The sequence below is a fragment of the Ovis canadensis genome, chromosome X (genome assembly GCF_042477335.2).
Source record: "Ovis canadensis isolate MfBH-ARS-UI-01 breed Bighorn chromosome X, ARS-UI_OviCan_v2, whole genome shotgun sequence".
Classification (NCBI taxonomy): Eukaryota; Metazoa; Chordata; class Mammalia; order Artiodactyla; family Bovidae; genus Ovis; species Ovis canadensis.
In genome coordinates this window covers 83,062,461-83,077,715 of record NC_091727.1, presented here as the reverse complement: position 1 = coordinate 83,077,715, position 15,255 = coordinate 83,062,461, and the positions used below count along the sequence as shown (strand labels likewise).

The 15,255-nt window shown below is 38.7% G+C and overlaps 3 protein-coding genes across 4 annotated transcripts in view; 1 reads left to right on the top strand and 2 right to left on the bottom strand.

Moving 5' to 3' along the window:
* The window catches only part of SPRY3 (sprouty RTK signaling antagonist 3), a 126,597-nt gene that overhangs the window by 110,796 nt on the left and 546 nt on the right, over positions 1–15,255 (bottom strand). The gene's annotated exons all lie outside the window — the stretch shown is intronic.
* Positions 1–15,255, bottom strand: part of VAMP7 (vesicle associated membrane protein 7) — a 282,802-nt gene that overhangs the window by 267,015 nt on the left and 532 nt on the right. The gene's annotated exons all lie outside the window — the stretch shown is intronic.
* The window catches only part of TMLHE (trimethyllysine hydroxylase, epsilon), a 71,892-nt gene continuing 71,188 nt past the window's right edge, over positions 14,552–15,255 (top strand). The window contains exon 1 of one of the 2 annotated variants that reach the window (XM_070291941.1): positions 14,552–14,762. The gene's annotated coding sequence lies outside the window, so the exon portion shown is untranslated. Of the gene's footprint in view, positions 14,763–14,998; positions 15,191–15,255 lie in introns of those variants that run through there. The other variant, XM_070291940.1, reaches the window with a different exon arrangement.

Sequence of the window (15,255 nt, the reverse complement as noted above, 5' to 3'; positions counted from 1 at the left end):
ATATTTCTGCTTTTTAATCTGCTGTCTAGGTTGGTCACAGCTTTTCTCACAAGGAGCAAAAGTCTTTATTTCATGGCTGCAGTCATCATCTGCAGTGATTTTGGAGCCCAAGAAAATAAAGTCTATCATGGTTTCCATTGTTTCCCCGTCTACTTGCCATGAAGTGATGGGACCAGATGCCATGATTTTCATTTTTCAAATGTTGAATTTTAAGCCAGCTTTTTCACTTTCATCATTGGCTACAAAGAATGTGATCAACTTGGTTGCAGTACTGACCATTTGGTGATGTCCATGTGTAAAGTCGTCTCTTGTGTTGCTGAAAAAGGGTATTTGCTCTGACCCATGCACAGTGGAAGTGAGAAATAGATTTAAGGGACTAGATCTGATAGATAGAGTGCCTGATGAACTAGGGACTGAGGTTTGTGACATTGTACAGAAGACAGGGGTCAAGACCATCCTCATGAAAAAGAAGGGAGAAAAATCAAATCAATAAAATTAGAAATGAAATTGGAGAGATCACAACAGACAACACAGAAATACAAAGGATCATAAGAGACTACTATCAGTAATTATATGACAATAAAATGGACAACATGGAAGAAATGGACAAATTCTTAGAAAAGTACAACTTTCCAAAACTGAATCAGGAAGAAATAGAAAGTCTTAAGAGACCCATCACAAGCACGGAAATTGAAACTGTAATCAGAAATCTTCCAGCAAACAAAAGCCCAGGTCCAGATGGCTTCACAGCTGAATTTTACCAAAAATTTGGAGAAGAGCTAACACCTATCCTATCCAAACTCTTCCAGAAAATTGCAGAGAAAGGTAAACTTCCAAATTCATTCTATTAGGCCACCATCACCCTAATACCAAAACCTGACAAAGATGCCACAAGAAAAGAAAACTACAGGCTGATATCACTGATGAACATAGATGCAAAAATCCTTAACAAAATTCTAGCAATCAGAATCCACAACACATTAAAAAGATCATACACCATGACCAAGTGGGCTTTATCCCAGGGATGAAAAGATTCTTCAATATCCACAAATCAATCAATGTAATTCACCACATTAACAAATTGAAAAATAAAACCCATATGATTATCTCAACAGATGCAGAGAAGGCCTTTGACAAAATTCAACATCCATTTATGATAAAAACTCTCCAGAAAGCAGGAATAGAAGGAACATAGCTCAACATAATAAAAGCTATATATGACAAACCCACAGCAAACATTATCCTCAATGGTGAAAAATTGAAAGCATTTCCCCTAAAGTCAGAAACAAGACAAGGGTGCCCACTTTCACTGCTACTATTTAACATCGTTTTGGAAGTTTCAGCCACAGCAATCAGAGCAGAAAAAGAAATAAAAGGAATCCAAATTGGAAAAGAAGAAGTAAAACTCTCACTGTTTGCAGATGACATGATCCTCTACATAGAAAACCCTAAAGACTCCACCAGAAAATTATTAGAGCTAATCAATGAATATAGAAGAGTTGTAGGATATAAAATCAACACACAGAAATCCCTTGCATTCCTATACACTAATAATGAGAAAGTAGAAAAAGAAATTAAGGAAATAATTCCATTCACCATTGCAACAAAAAGAATAAAATACTTAGGAATATATCTACCTAAAGAAACTAAAGACCTATATATAGAAAACTATAAAACACTGATGAAAGAAATCAAAGAGGACACTAATAGATGGAGAAATATACCATGTTCATGGATCAGAAGAATCAATATAGTGAAAATGAGCAATCTACAGATTCAATGCAATCCCTATCACGGTACCCGCGGTATTCTTCACAGAGCTAGAACAAATAATTTCACAATTTTTACAGAAATACAAAAATCCTCAAATAGCCAAAGCAATCTTGAGAAAGAAGAATGGAACTGGAGGAATCAACCTGCCTGACTTCAGGCTCTACTACAAAGCCACAGTCATCAAGACAGTATGGTACTGGCACAAAGACAGAAATATAGATCAATGGAACAAAATAGAAAGCCCAGAGATAAATCCACACACCTATGGACACCTTATCTTCGACAAAGGAGGTAAGAATATACAATGGATTAAAGACAATCTCTTTAACAAGTGGTGCTGGGAAAACTGGTCAACCACTTGTAAAAGAATGAAACTGGAACACTTTCTAACACCATTCACAAAAATAAACTCAAAATGGATTAAAGATCTAAATGTAAGACCAGAAACTATAAAACTCCTAGAGGAGAACATAGGCAAAACACTCTCCGACATAAATCACAGCAGGATCCTCTATGATCCACCTCCCAGAATACTGGAAATAAAAGCAAAACTAAACAAATGGGATCTAATGAAAAGCTTCTGCTCAACAAAGGAAACTATAAGCAAGGTGAAAAGGCAGCCTTCAGAATGGGAGAAAATAATAGCAAATGAAGCAACTGATAAACAACTAATCTCAAAAATATACAAGCAATTTACGCAGCTCAATTCCAGAAAAATAAATGACTCAATCAAAAAATGAGTGAAAGAACTAAATAGACATTTCTCCAAAGAAGACATGCAGATGACTAACAAACACATGAAAAGATGCTCAACATCACTCATTATCAGAGAAATGCAAATCAAGACCACAATGAGGTACCATTTCACACCAGTCAGAATGGCTGCAGTCCAAAAGTCTGCAAGCAATAAATGCTGGAGAGGGTTGGAGAAAGGGGAACCCTCTTACACTATTGGTGGAAATGCAAACAGTACAGCCAGTATGGAGAACAGTGTGGAGATTCCTTAAAAAACTGCAAATAGAACTGCCTTATGACCCAGCAATCCCACTGCTGGGCATACACACCGAGGAAACCAGAATTGAAAGAGACACATGTACCCCAATGTTCATCGCAGCACTGTTTATAATAGCCAGGACATGGAAGCAACCTAGATGTCCATCAGCAGACAAATGGATAAGAAAGCTGTGGTACATATACACATGGAGTATTACTCAGCTATTGAAAAGAATACATTTGAATCAGTTCTAATGAGGTGGATGAAACTGGAGCTGATTATACAGAGTGAAGTAAGCCAGAAAGAAAAACACCAATACAGTATACTAACATATATATGGAATCTAGAAAGATGGTAATGATAATCCTGTATGTGAGACAGCAAAAGAGACACAGATGTAAAGAACAGACTTTTGGACTCTGTGAGAGAGGGAGAGGGTGGGATGACTTGGGAAAATGGCATTGAAACATGTATTCTATCATGTAAGAAACGAATCACTAGTCTAGGTTCGATACAGGATACAGGATGCTTGGGGCTGGTGCACTGAGATGACCCAGAGAGATAATATGGGGAGGGAGGTGGGAGGGGAGTTCAGGGTTGGGAAATCATGTACACCTGTGGTGGATTCATGTCAATGTATTGCAAAACCAATACAGTATTGTAAAGTAAAAAAATAAAAATAAAAAATTTTAAATAAAATAAAGCTATCTATATATATATACATATATATATATATATTGATATATAGCATCTTCTTCCTGAAAAAAAAAAAAAGAAATGGAAAAAGCAAAATGCCCATGTGGGGAGGCCTTACAAATAACTGCGAAAAGAAGACAAGTGAAAAACAAAGGAGAAAAGGAAAGATATAAGCATATGAATGCAGAGTTCCAAAGAATAACAAAAAGAGATAAGAAAGCCTTCCTCAGCGATCAATGCAAAGAAATAGAGGAAAACAACAGAATGGGAAAGACTAGAGATCTCTTCAAGAAAATTAGAGATACCAAGGGAACATTTCATGCAAAGATGGGCTTGATAAAGGACAGAAATGGTATAGACCCAACAGAAGCAGAAGATATTAACAAGAGGTGGCAAGAATACACAGAAGAACTGTACAAAAAAGAGCTTCACGACCCAGATAATCATGATGGTGTGATCACTCACCTAGAGCCAGACATCCTGGAATGTGAAGTCAAGCGGGCCTTAGAGAGCATCACTATGAACAAAGCTAGTGGATGGGATGGAATTCCAGTTGAGCTATTTCAAATCCTAAAAGATGATGCTGTGAAAGTGCTGCACTCAATATGCCAGCAAATTTGGGAAACTCAGCAGTGGCCACAGGACTGGAAAAGGTCAGTTTCAATTCCAATCCCAAAGAAAGGCAATGCCAAAGAATGCTCAAACTACCACACAATTGCACTCATCTCACACGCTAGTAAAGTAATGCTCAAAATTCTCCAAGCCAGGCTTCAGCAATACGTGAACCATGAACTTCCTGATGTTCAAGCTGGATTTAGAAAAGGCAGAGGAACCAGAGATCAAATTGCCAACATCCACTGGATCATGGAAAAAGCAAGAGAGTTCCAGAAAAATATTTATTTCTGCTTTATTGACTATGCCAAAAACCTTTGTGTGGATCACAATAAACTGTGGAAAATGCTGAAAGAGATGGGAATACCAGACCACCTGACCTGCCTCTTGAGAAACCTATATGCATGTCAGGAAGCAACAGTTAGAACTGGACATGGACCAACAGACTGGTTCCAAATTGGAAAAGGAGTATGTCGAGGCTGTATTTTGTCACCATGCTTATTTAACTTATATGCAGAGTACATCATGAGAAACGCTGGGCTGGAAGAAGCACAAGTTGGAATCAAGATTGCTGGGAGAAATATCAATAACCTCAGATATGCATATGACACCACTCTTATGGCAGAAAGTGAAGAGGAACTAAAAAGCCTCTTGATGAAAGTGAAAGAAGAGAGTGAAAAAGTTGGCTTAAAGCTCAACATTCAGAAAACGAAGATCATGGCATCTGGTCCCATCACTTCATGGGAAATAGATGGGGAAACAGTGGAAACAGTATCAGACTTTATTTTTGGGGGCTCCAAAATCACTGCAGATGGTGACTGTAGCCATGAAATTAAAAGACACTTACTTCTTGGAAAGAAAGTTATGACCAACCTGGATAACGTATTGAAAAGCAGAGACATTACTTTGCCAACAAAGGTCCGTCTAGTCAAGGCTATGGTTTTTACTGTGGTCATGTATGGATGTGAGAGTTGGACTGTGAAGAAAGCTGAGCACCGAAGAATTGATGCTTTTGAAGTGTGGTGTTGGAGAAGACTCTTGAGAGTCCCTTGGACTGCAAGGAGATCCAACCAGTCCATTCTAAAGGAGATCAGCCCTCGGTGTACTTTGGAAGGAATGATGCTAAAGTTGAAACTCCAGTACTTTAGCCACGTCATGCAGAGTTGACTCATTGGAAAAGAGTTTGATGCTGGGAGGGATTGGGGGCAGGAGGAAAAGGGGACGACAGCGGATGAGATGGCTGGATGGCATCACCGACTCAATGGACATGAATTTGAGTGAACTCCGAGAGTTGGTGATGGACAGGGCAGCCTGGCGTGCTGCAATTCATGGAGTCAAAATAGTTGGAAATGACTGAGTGACTGAGCTAAACTGAACTGTGCATTCTGTTGACAGAATTCAGTGAACCTTTATCCTACTTCATTTTTTTTTCTCCAAGGCCAAATTTGCCTGTTACTCCACGTATCTCTTGACTTCTTATTTTTGCATCCTGGTCCCCAGTGATAAATAGATCATGCTTTTTGGTGTTGGTTCTAGGAGATCTATGTCTTAATAGAACTAATCAACTTCAGCTTCTTCAGCATCAGTAGTAGGCACATAGACTTGAATTACTGTGATGTTGAATGGCTTGCCTTGGAAACAAACCGAGATCATTCTGTCATTTTTGAGGTTGCATGCAAGTACTGCATTTCAGACTCTTTTGTTGACTATGAGGGCTACTCCATTTCTTCCATGAGATTCTTGCCCACAGTAGTAGATATAATGGTTATCTGAATTAAATTTGCCCACTCCCATACATTTTAGTTCACTGATTCCTAAGATGTCAGTGTTAACTCTTGCCATCTTCTGCTTGACCAAGTCCAATTTACCTTGATTCATGGACCTAACATTCTAGGTTCCTATGCAATTCTGTTCTTTGAAGCATTGAATTTTACTTTCACCACCAGACACATCCACAACTGAGCATCATTTTCTATTTGGCTCAGCTACTTCATTCTGTCTGGGCCTATTAGTAACTGTCCTCCACTCTTCCCCAGTAGCAAACTGGCCACCTTCTGAACTGGGGCAGTCATCTTTCGACGTCATACCTTTTGGTCTTTTTATACAGTTCATGAGGTTTTCATGGCAAGTATACTGGGGTGGTTTGCCATATTGCCATATAGTTTATACGTATTACAATTATCTTGTACTCTGTGGATTTCCTTTCCCTTCTATTAATAGTATCTCTTGATGAACAGAAATAACACATACATATCACATACCACCATCCTCCCAGCAGACAAATTTACCTCTTTTACTGGGGCAACAAAAGCCACCAGATAGATAGGAGTTCCCTCATTTTCTTGCCACTAACCTTACACGTCCTTACAGCCTTGACGTTAAGGCTGTATATTGTCTCCTGCTTATTTAACTTATATGCAGAGTACATCATGCGAAACGCTGGATTGGATGAAGCACCAGTTGAAATCAAGATTTCAAAGAGACATATCAATAACCTCAGATATGCAGATGACACCACCCTTATGGCAGAAATAGAAGAACTAAAGAGCCTCTTGATGAAAGTGAAAGGGGAGAGTGAAAATGTTGGCTTAAAACTCAATGTTCAAAAAACTAAGATCTTCTAGTCCCATCATTTCATGGCAAATAGATGGGGAAACAATGGAAACAGTGACAGACTTTATTATTTTGGGCTCCAAAAATCACTGCAGATGGTCACTGCAGCAATGAAATTAAAAGACGCTTGCTCCTTGGAAGAAAAGTTATGACCAACCTAGACAGCATATTAAAAACAGAGACATTACTTTGCTAACAAAGGTCCGTCTATTCAAAGCTATGGTTTTTCCAGTAGTCATGTATGGATGTGAGAGTTGGACCATAAAGAAAGCTGAGGGCCAAATAATTGATGCTTTTGGACTGTGGTGTTGGAGAAGCCTCTTGAGGATGGTTGGATGGCATCACCAATTCGATGGACATGAGTTTGAGCAAGCTCTGGGAGTTGGTGATCAACAGAGAAGCCTAGTGTGGTACAGTCCTGGGGTCACAAAGAGTCAGACATGACTGAGCAACTGAACTGAACTGAATTTACACTTCCTTTCAACTTATTAGAATTGGAGGCCACAGAGAGACCAGAGAAAGACCAGAAAGACCAGAGGAAGAAGTAAGTGAAGAACATAAGTGAAGAACCAGTGAGGTTTACAAGACAGCAAATGGCAAGGGGATTTTCTTTATCTGAGGAGGCATTGTTAGTTTTGAAGCCCAGGATCTGAACCTAGAATGGTACATGAATGTTGCAGCAGGTGTTCAGAATGCAATCCACTGCTACTGTGTCATCTATGGCGAGAAACAAAGAGTAACTACCCAGACATCACTGGATTGTTTCTTCAAGAGGGTGGATAGAATTGAGTCCAGCAAGGAGCCAGACACTGTGCCATCAATGCAGGCATGAGTGACATTGCAGCTCGCCCTCTGTCTCTAACTGCTCTTGACTTTTCAGCTCTACTATCTCCCATTCATCTCCCTCCTCTAGTCAGTAACCCTTCTTGCCTGTTCACTGGAAGCGAGCTCCTGGATGCCAGCTGTTGTACTGCACTACTGCACTTTTCAAGTTGCTGTGCTATAGATTAAAAATGTTCCCTTTATTTTTTTTTTGCTTGTTTACATTTTACATATTATTAGTGTGAAAAGTATTAAAAACCTATTACAGTACAGTACTATATAGCTGATTGTGTTAATTGGGTACCTAGGTTAACTTTATTGGACTTACAAATTGGACTTATGAACATGCTCTCGGAACAGAACTCATTCATATGTAGGAGACTTACTGTAATATATAATGTATATATACAACTTCATGTATATATAAATGGTTTCATATTGGACACACGTTTTAAAAGTTACTTTTTTCACTTAATTTTATGTTTTTATGATGTATCTATATTGTTAAAAATAGATCTAGTCCATTCACTTTAACTATATATGTATATATGTGTTTGTGTGTGTGTGTATGTATATATATGCTTTTTCTTAAGATTTAACTCAGAAATTAAATTCTTAAATGTCTGTGAGTGGTGTGAGGTATTGATCTACATTTATCTGTTTCCCTAAGAGCCAATTATCCTAATTCTGTTTATTGAAGAGTCAATCATTTCACCCACTGACTTATTGTTCTCTATGTGTCATATAATAAGATTACATTTATACATAGTTCTGCTTATAAGTTCATTATTTTCTCCATCAGTTATTTGTCCATTCATGTGTGCCTTAATACTATACTGTTTCTTTATTATGGATTTGTAGTAAATTTTGCTATCTACTAATATAAGTTTTTATATTTATTCTTCAAAAGTTTCATGATTCTTTTATCTATTTTCTCTTCTACATGAATTATAATATGAATTTTAGTATCAGCATGTCAAGTTCTATAAGAATAAAATTCTATTGCTATCTTGATTGTATTTTCATTTAATGTGTAGAATAATTTGAAAAAAGTACCTAAGTTTATGACAATGAATCTTCCCTTATGAACATATTATAACTTATATTCACCTAGGTCTTTTAAATTTTTCTAAAGTTTTATAATTCTTTTCCTAAAAACATTATATCTTTTATAGGATTTATTTTAATATATCTTATAATTTTTGTTTCTAGTATAAATAGTAACTTTGGGAGGAGGGTCTCAATTTTGGCATATGAATACATGTGTGTATGTGAGTATGTATTATGCACATAAAATATTTCACTTTACTTTTTGATATATATTTTGCTAATTAGAAAGGTTTCATTTTTATTCTAATGATATCTTTATTCCAGTGGTTTTCAAACTTTACCATATATCAGAATTCCTGGAGAGCGGTTACAACACAGGTTGCTGAGTTCCAACACCAGCATTCTTATTCAATAGGTCTGGGGTAGGATGGGAGACTTTGCATTTCTAACAACTTTCTAATAGATAAGGACCTAGAAGTCTGGTACCACATTATTTTATACTAATATATTCATATACTTTTTTCTTGATTATATTTAATTTTAACTTTTTACTTTGAAATAATTTACATTTAAAGGTAAGTTTCATTTAGGAAACTAAACAGTATGAGGGTCTTGGGTACATCTTTCACTCAGATTTACTAATTGTTAACATTTTGCAAATACTTGCTTTATTACTTTATCCTTCTCTCTTCCTCTCTCTATGTGAATATCTATACATGTTTCTGCATGTATTTACATTTACAAAGATATATTTGTGTGTATATATTTAATCTTTGATATTATTATTACTTTCTAAACCATCTGAGAGTAAGTTACTGACCTCATGCCTCTTTTCCCCTTAAATACTTCAATGTGTATTACTTTAGAACAGGGATATTCTACCATCAACAGATGAATGGATAAACAAGATGTGCATGTATTTCATATAGACAATGGAATACTACCTAGCCATAAAAAAGAATGAAATAATATATTACTTGTGTGAAAAGTATTATAAACCTATTATAGTACAGTACTATATAGCCAATTGTGCTAGTTGAATACCTAGGCAAACTTTGTAGGATTTACAACAAATTTTCAGACTCATCCAGAAAAAAAGGGAGATGGTTCAAATCAATCAAATTAGAAATTAAAAAGGAGAAGTTACAACTAATACTGCAGAAATACAAAGGATTACAAGAGACTATTTCAAGCAACTATATGCCAGTGAAATGGACAACCTGGAAGAAATGGACAAATTCTTAGAAAGGTATAATCTCCCAAGACTGAACCAGGAAGAAATATAAAGTAGGAACAGACCAACCACAAGTAATGAAATTGAAAAACAGTGAATAAAAATCTTCCAACAAACAAAAGTTCAGGACCACATGGCTCAACAGGCAAATTCGATCAGACATTTAGAGAAGACTTCTGAAACTCTTTCGAAAATTTGTAGAGGGAGGAACACTCCCAAGGTCATTCTATGAGGCTACCATCACTCTGATGATCCAACCAGTGATTGAAGCTGTAGGCTGAAAATTTAGGGAGGTGTCAGTAATCATATTTCCTGTTGCATGGACTTGAGAAACAAAAGGAACTTTGGCAGAAGGGGCAGAGGGGTAGAGAAAGGGAGAGAAAAAGAGAGGGGGAGAGAGAGAAAAGAGTGTACAAATAAATGTATGAGGAAGAATAGATTAAAGAATGATAGAGAATCTTAATAACATTTGCACCCTTGGTTTTGATCATTCTTGAGGCCTAACTGTATCTTGTCCTTTCCAAGTTCTGAATGTTCCACTCCTACCTTTTTGTGAGACAGCCCATTATCTTTTCATAAATTTTTCTCTTTCACTTAAGTTAGTTGCAGGTAGGTTTCTGTGCTTTTTTTTTTTAAGAAAAGAATAATTTTATTGCTTTGCCAGGCAAAGAGAGACATAGTGGGCTGCTGCCCGCAAAACCATGTGTCTTCACTTCGGAGAGATAGTGAGAAGTTTTACAGTAATTATTCAAAGAGCAGGTTGTGATCAGCTAGTGGACATTCTTCTGATGGGTTGATGGTGAAATAAGTGGGAGTCAGCATCATCAACCTTCAGGTCCAACTGGCCCGGGGTCTACATGCTTGTGGGCAGCATACAATTGTTAATTGCTAACTGCTCCCACATTGAGAGAGTTTCAATATCTGTAAAGCAAATCAAAGATATTGTGTGTATCCATTTGGGGTGAACCAGGACCCTATCCCAAGGCTGCTCTTGACTGTTTGTTTCTCCCTGGTCTGGCATCCCCTCCCTTCCCTAATTAAGAACTACTTGAATCTGCCCATTGGAACTCACAGTGGGTCAAGGAGGGTGAGTGAAGGCTGTTACCTATCATCAAAGAAATGGAGGACAGAGGCTTTGTGCCCCAGAACCCCACAGGGCCCTGCACAATATCACTATGTGTCCTTATCAGGGAGGAACAGATTTTCTTCTACCCTTCTGGGTTCTTCTGGCTGGACAAAGAATTAAATCAACATAAGGCAGATTTAAGAGGAGGACATCAAAGTTTAAAAACATGTATATATAGGAGGCTCAGCAATAAAGAATCTGTCTGCAGTGCAGGAGATGCAGGAGACCAGAGTTCGATCCCTGGGTCAGGAAGATCCCCTGGAGGAGGGCATGACAACCTACTGCAGCATTCTCATTGGAGAATCCCATGTGTGCCTTTAAACTACTAAAATGCCATTACAGTGCAAAACTTACTGTACAGGCCACTAAGTTTGTGCTGAACCATATTCCTGATGAGAGTCAGAAATGTCCATATCCTGTTCATATTCTCATATAAAAATTAATATAATTTTCAGCTTTTACCCAATTTTTATCCATCAGTAGATGAGGGAAATTTTGTATGGCCTAAATGATTTCTTCTGAAAACCTTTAGGATTCATGTGTTTGTGTATATAGGCTAGAATTAATGTTATAGACCAAAGTCTCAACCAAATTCAACATTGCACTGTGTACAGAATATTTATTTTCTGGCTAAAGTCACTTTAAGTTACATAATAAAAGTTACTTTTATTATGAATCTTCATTTTCTTTCTTTTCTAACCTTTCAAAGATTAGAAATTTCAAAGATTTGGTTGATTCTTTTAGGGTTCATTTTGATGAACAAAAATTCAAAATTGCAATACACACTTTGAATCACTTTTCAACAATTCTCAAGGTTATGAACAGCATTAGAAAGCATGAAGGCTTCACTAAAATGCTGATAAAACCAAGATGTAGATGTTGACCAAAGATGATGGCTCCCATACATCATTCTTATACAACAGCCCATTTTAGGCTAGAGTGTGCATGCATGCTCAATCACTAAGCCATGTCTGAATCTGTGGAAACCCATGGACTATAGCCTGCCAGGCTCCTCTGTCCATGGGATATCCCAGACAAGAATACTAGAATGAGTTGCCATTTCCTCCTCCAGGAGATCTTCCTGACCCAGGGATTGAACTTATATCCCCTGTGTCTCCTGCATTGCAGGTGGATTCTTTACCACTGTGCCATGTGGGAAGCTAAACTGCCAAATTAGGGCCTACAAGCCTAATTCTGCCTCCTGTCTATTTTCATAAATAAACGTTAATGGGAATATATCCACACTCATCATCTAAATATTACCTATGGCTGCTTTTGGTCAATGAATGTGGATTTAAATGGTGGCAGACAGAGACTGCATGTGCCCCACAAAGCCTAAAATATTTACTATCTGACCCTTTGAAAAAAATTGCCAACACTTGACCTTAAATATTAGCAGTACAAGTGGAGATAAATAGATGAGCAGATTATATTTTTTGAGTCAGAGAATGAACAAGCCTGGTGAGTTCTAGCAGCCTAAGGGAAGGCAGGCCAGGGTGGTTAAAACATTAAATAACCCAGATATTACTATTGGTTTTTCCTTTTCTTATTTTGTAACAATTTACAACCATTACTTACTAATCAGACATTAACTTACTCATTCAACAAATGTTCTTTAAGTTCCCACTCTGTCCTAGACACTATGTTAGCTGCTTCACATAAAGACACACATATCATAATAAGGGAAAACAACAATTAAGCAATTATAACAGAATCATAACTAACTAACACTGTGCTCAGTCTTGTCTGACTCTTTGTGACCCCATCGACTGCAGCACACCACACTTCCCTGTCCTTCACTATCTCCTGGAGCTTGCTCAAACTCATGTCCATCGAGTTGGTGATGCCATCCAACCATCTCATCCTCTGTCGTCCCCTTTTCCTCCCACCTTCAATCTTGCCCAACATCAGGGTCTTTTCAAATGAGTCAGTTCTTCACATCAGGTGGCCAAAGTATTGGAGCTTCAGCTTTAGCATCAGTCCTTCCAATGACTATTCAGGACCTATTTCCTTTAGGATGGAGTGGTTGGATCTCCCTGCTGTCCAAGGGACTCTCAAGAGTCTTCTCCAACATCACAGTTCAAAAGCATCAAATCTTCAGCACTCAGCTTTCTTTATGGTCCAACTCTCACATCCATGCATGACTACTGGAAAAACCATAGCTTTGACTAGACGGACCTTTGTTGGCAAAGTAATTTCTCTGCTTTTTAATATGCTGTCTAGATTGGTCATAGCTTTTATTCCAAGGAGCAAGCATCTTTTAATTTCATGGCTGCAGTCACCATCTGCATTGATTTTGCAGCCCAAGAAAATAAAGTCTCACTGTTTCCATGGAGCCTGATTACCTAGGTTTCAGTGTCAGCTCTGACACTTAACTACTGTGTGATCCTTGTAAAACTGCTTAATTTCTCTGAGCCCCAGTGTCCTTATCCTTAAAGCAAAGATATTCTTATCCTTAAAGCAAGGATAATAATATTATCTATCTTAAATGTTATAAATACTTAGTTCAGCCTTTGGCCTATGGTGGCAAATTTAATAAATGTTGGTTACTATTATTAAGGCAAATGGCTTTTTTCCCCAGCTTTTAAACAGGCTTTATCTATTAACCTCTGGCCTCTTTCTGGGTACTTTCTCCCTGTTGATTTCGACTCCCCCTTATCGATCTTCTCACTCTAGTTGCTATCGTCATGCTCTTTCCTATTACAGGACCTTTGGTCATACTGTTCCTTCCATCTGGAATGTTCCTTTTCCTGTTTGCCTGGCTAATTCCTATTTGCTCTTTAAACTCCATAGGGCATGAACTCTCTCCAGTTTTTGTTTACTGTCTTACACTCAGTGGTTAATACTGCACCTGGAGTTTGGTTGACACTCATTAATGTTTGCTGCATGAGTAAACACGAGTCTGAGTCTATCATCTCACCTTATTCAGTGATTCTTCTGTACATTAATTCACATCCTAGCTATAGCCTTTTTTCTTCCTACTCACTGATTCTAGATAATGCTCACATTACACACAAGATTTGTAAGGTTCTGGGCTAGGGACTCTGAAAATAAGTTTGAAAAATATGAATTTCCAGCTTTCAAGAAGCCACCTGCTCACAGAGGGACACAGGCATGCAAACGGAGAAACTATAATCCAGAATGATTAAGTGGTATACTTGAGGCCTGTGCTTGAGACCATTGGTCACATTGGACTCATGAAAAACCAGAATATACACTTAGGAAAGAAAAGGAAGGATTCATAGAGGAGGTAATATCTCAATTGAGTCAAAAATAATGAGTAGCAATTTTGAAAATAGACAATTAGGGAAAAAGCATTCGGCAGAAAGAATTCCAGGGTAAAAGTATGAAGGTTTTTTTTTTCCTTTGTTGGTCCTGACTTCTACAAACCTTTTCCTTTTCTATTACCATTTTGAATATCAATTTGCATTCCAATAACTACGAGACTGCTCAGTCTCCCATTTTCAATGTCTATACATGACATTTGTTATGTGTTGCTCTGTTTCTCCCTTTGTCCTGAATTTCCATCACACATAGTATTTCAGTGAGCTTAATGTGTCCTTCTTTGTCATATGTATACTGTTCTTCCATGTTTGCGTGCCTAAGCTGTGTGTTCCTAATGATTCGTTCCATTCTAGCGCTTACTGTACTTAACACTGTACCTGGACCTTGGATTCAAAGTGCTCGACTAAATTGGGGGGAAGCCTGGCGTGCCGCAGTCCGCGGGGTCGCAAGAGACAGAACACGACCGAGCGCCTGAACAACAACGAGTTGGTGGGAGGCCAGCAGTGAGTGCTGTGTTCACGTAAGCTCAAGAGAGCGGTGGAGTCTACTGGAAGAAGGTAAATTTAGTGAACCTCAAACTACCGAAAATAGGAGCATCCGAGGCGGAGTCCTGAAAAGGCAAGCAAGGCGACCTGGGTCTTACACGCATCGTTTTATGGGTCCATCTATTTTGCTGTCTGCAACTGATGGTTCCCAATCTGCTAGGAATCGACCTCAGCGACCCGTCTCCATCCTGCTGATTCCAAGGATCCAGCGCGCGCGGCCATCAGTTGCGAGCCCGGCGCGACGCCCCGCCCCCCGGCCGGAAGGAGCGGGGCGGGGCCTCCGGGCGGGGAAAGGGGCCTCGCGCCGGGGGAGGGGGGAGCGTGGGGCAGCCGGTTTGGGGGCCAAAAGCAAAAGGGCGGGCGCAGGGCTGCCTTCAGAGGCTCTCCTCGCTTGCGATTCGTCCACTTGGCTGAATTGGGAGTCGCGACCTCTGACACAGGTGGGTCCCGCCCCATGGAGCGGGGAAGGGGTGTTCTGGGTGGGTTCATGAGTGGCGTGGCCGAG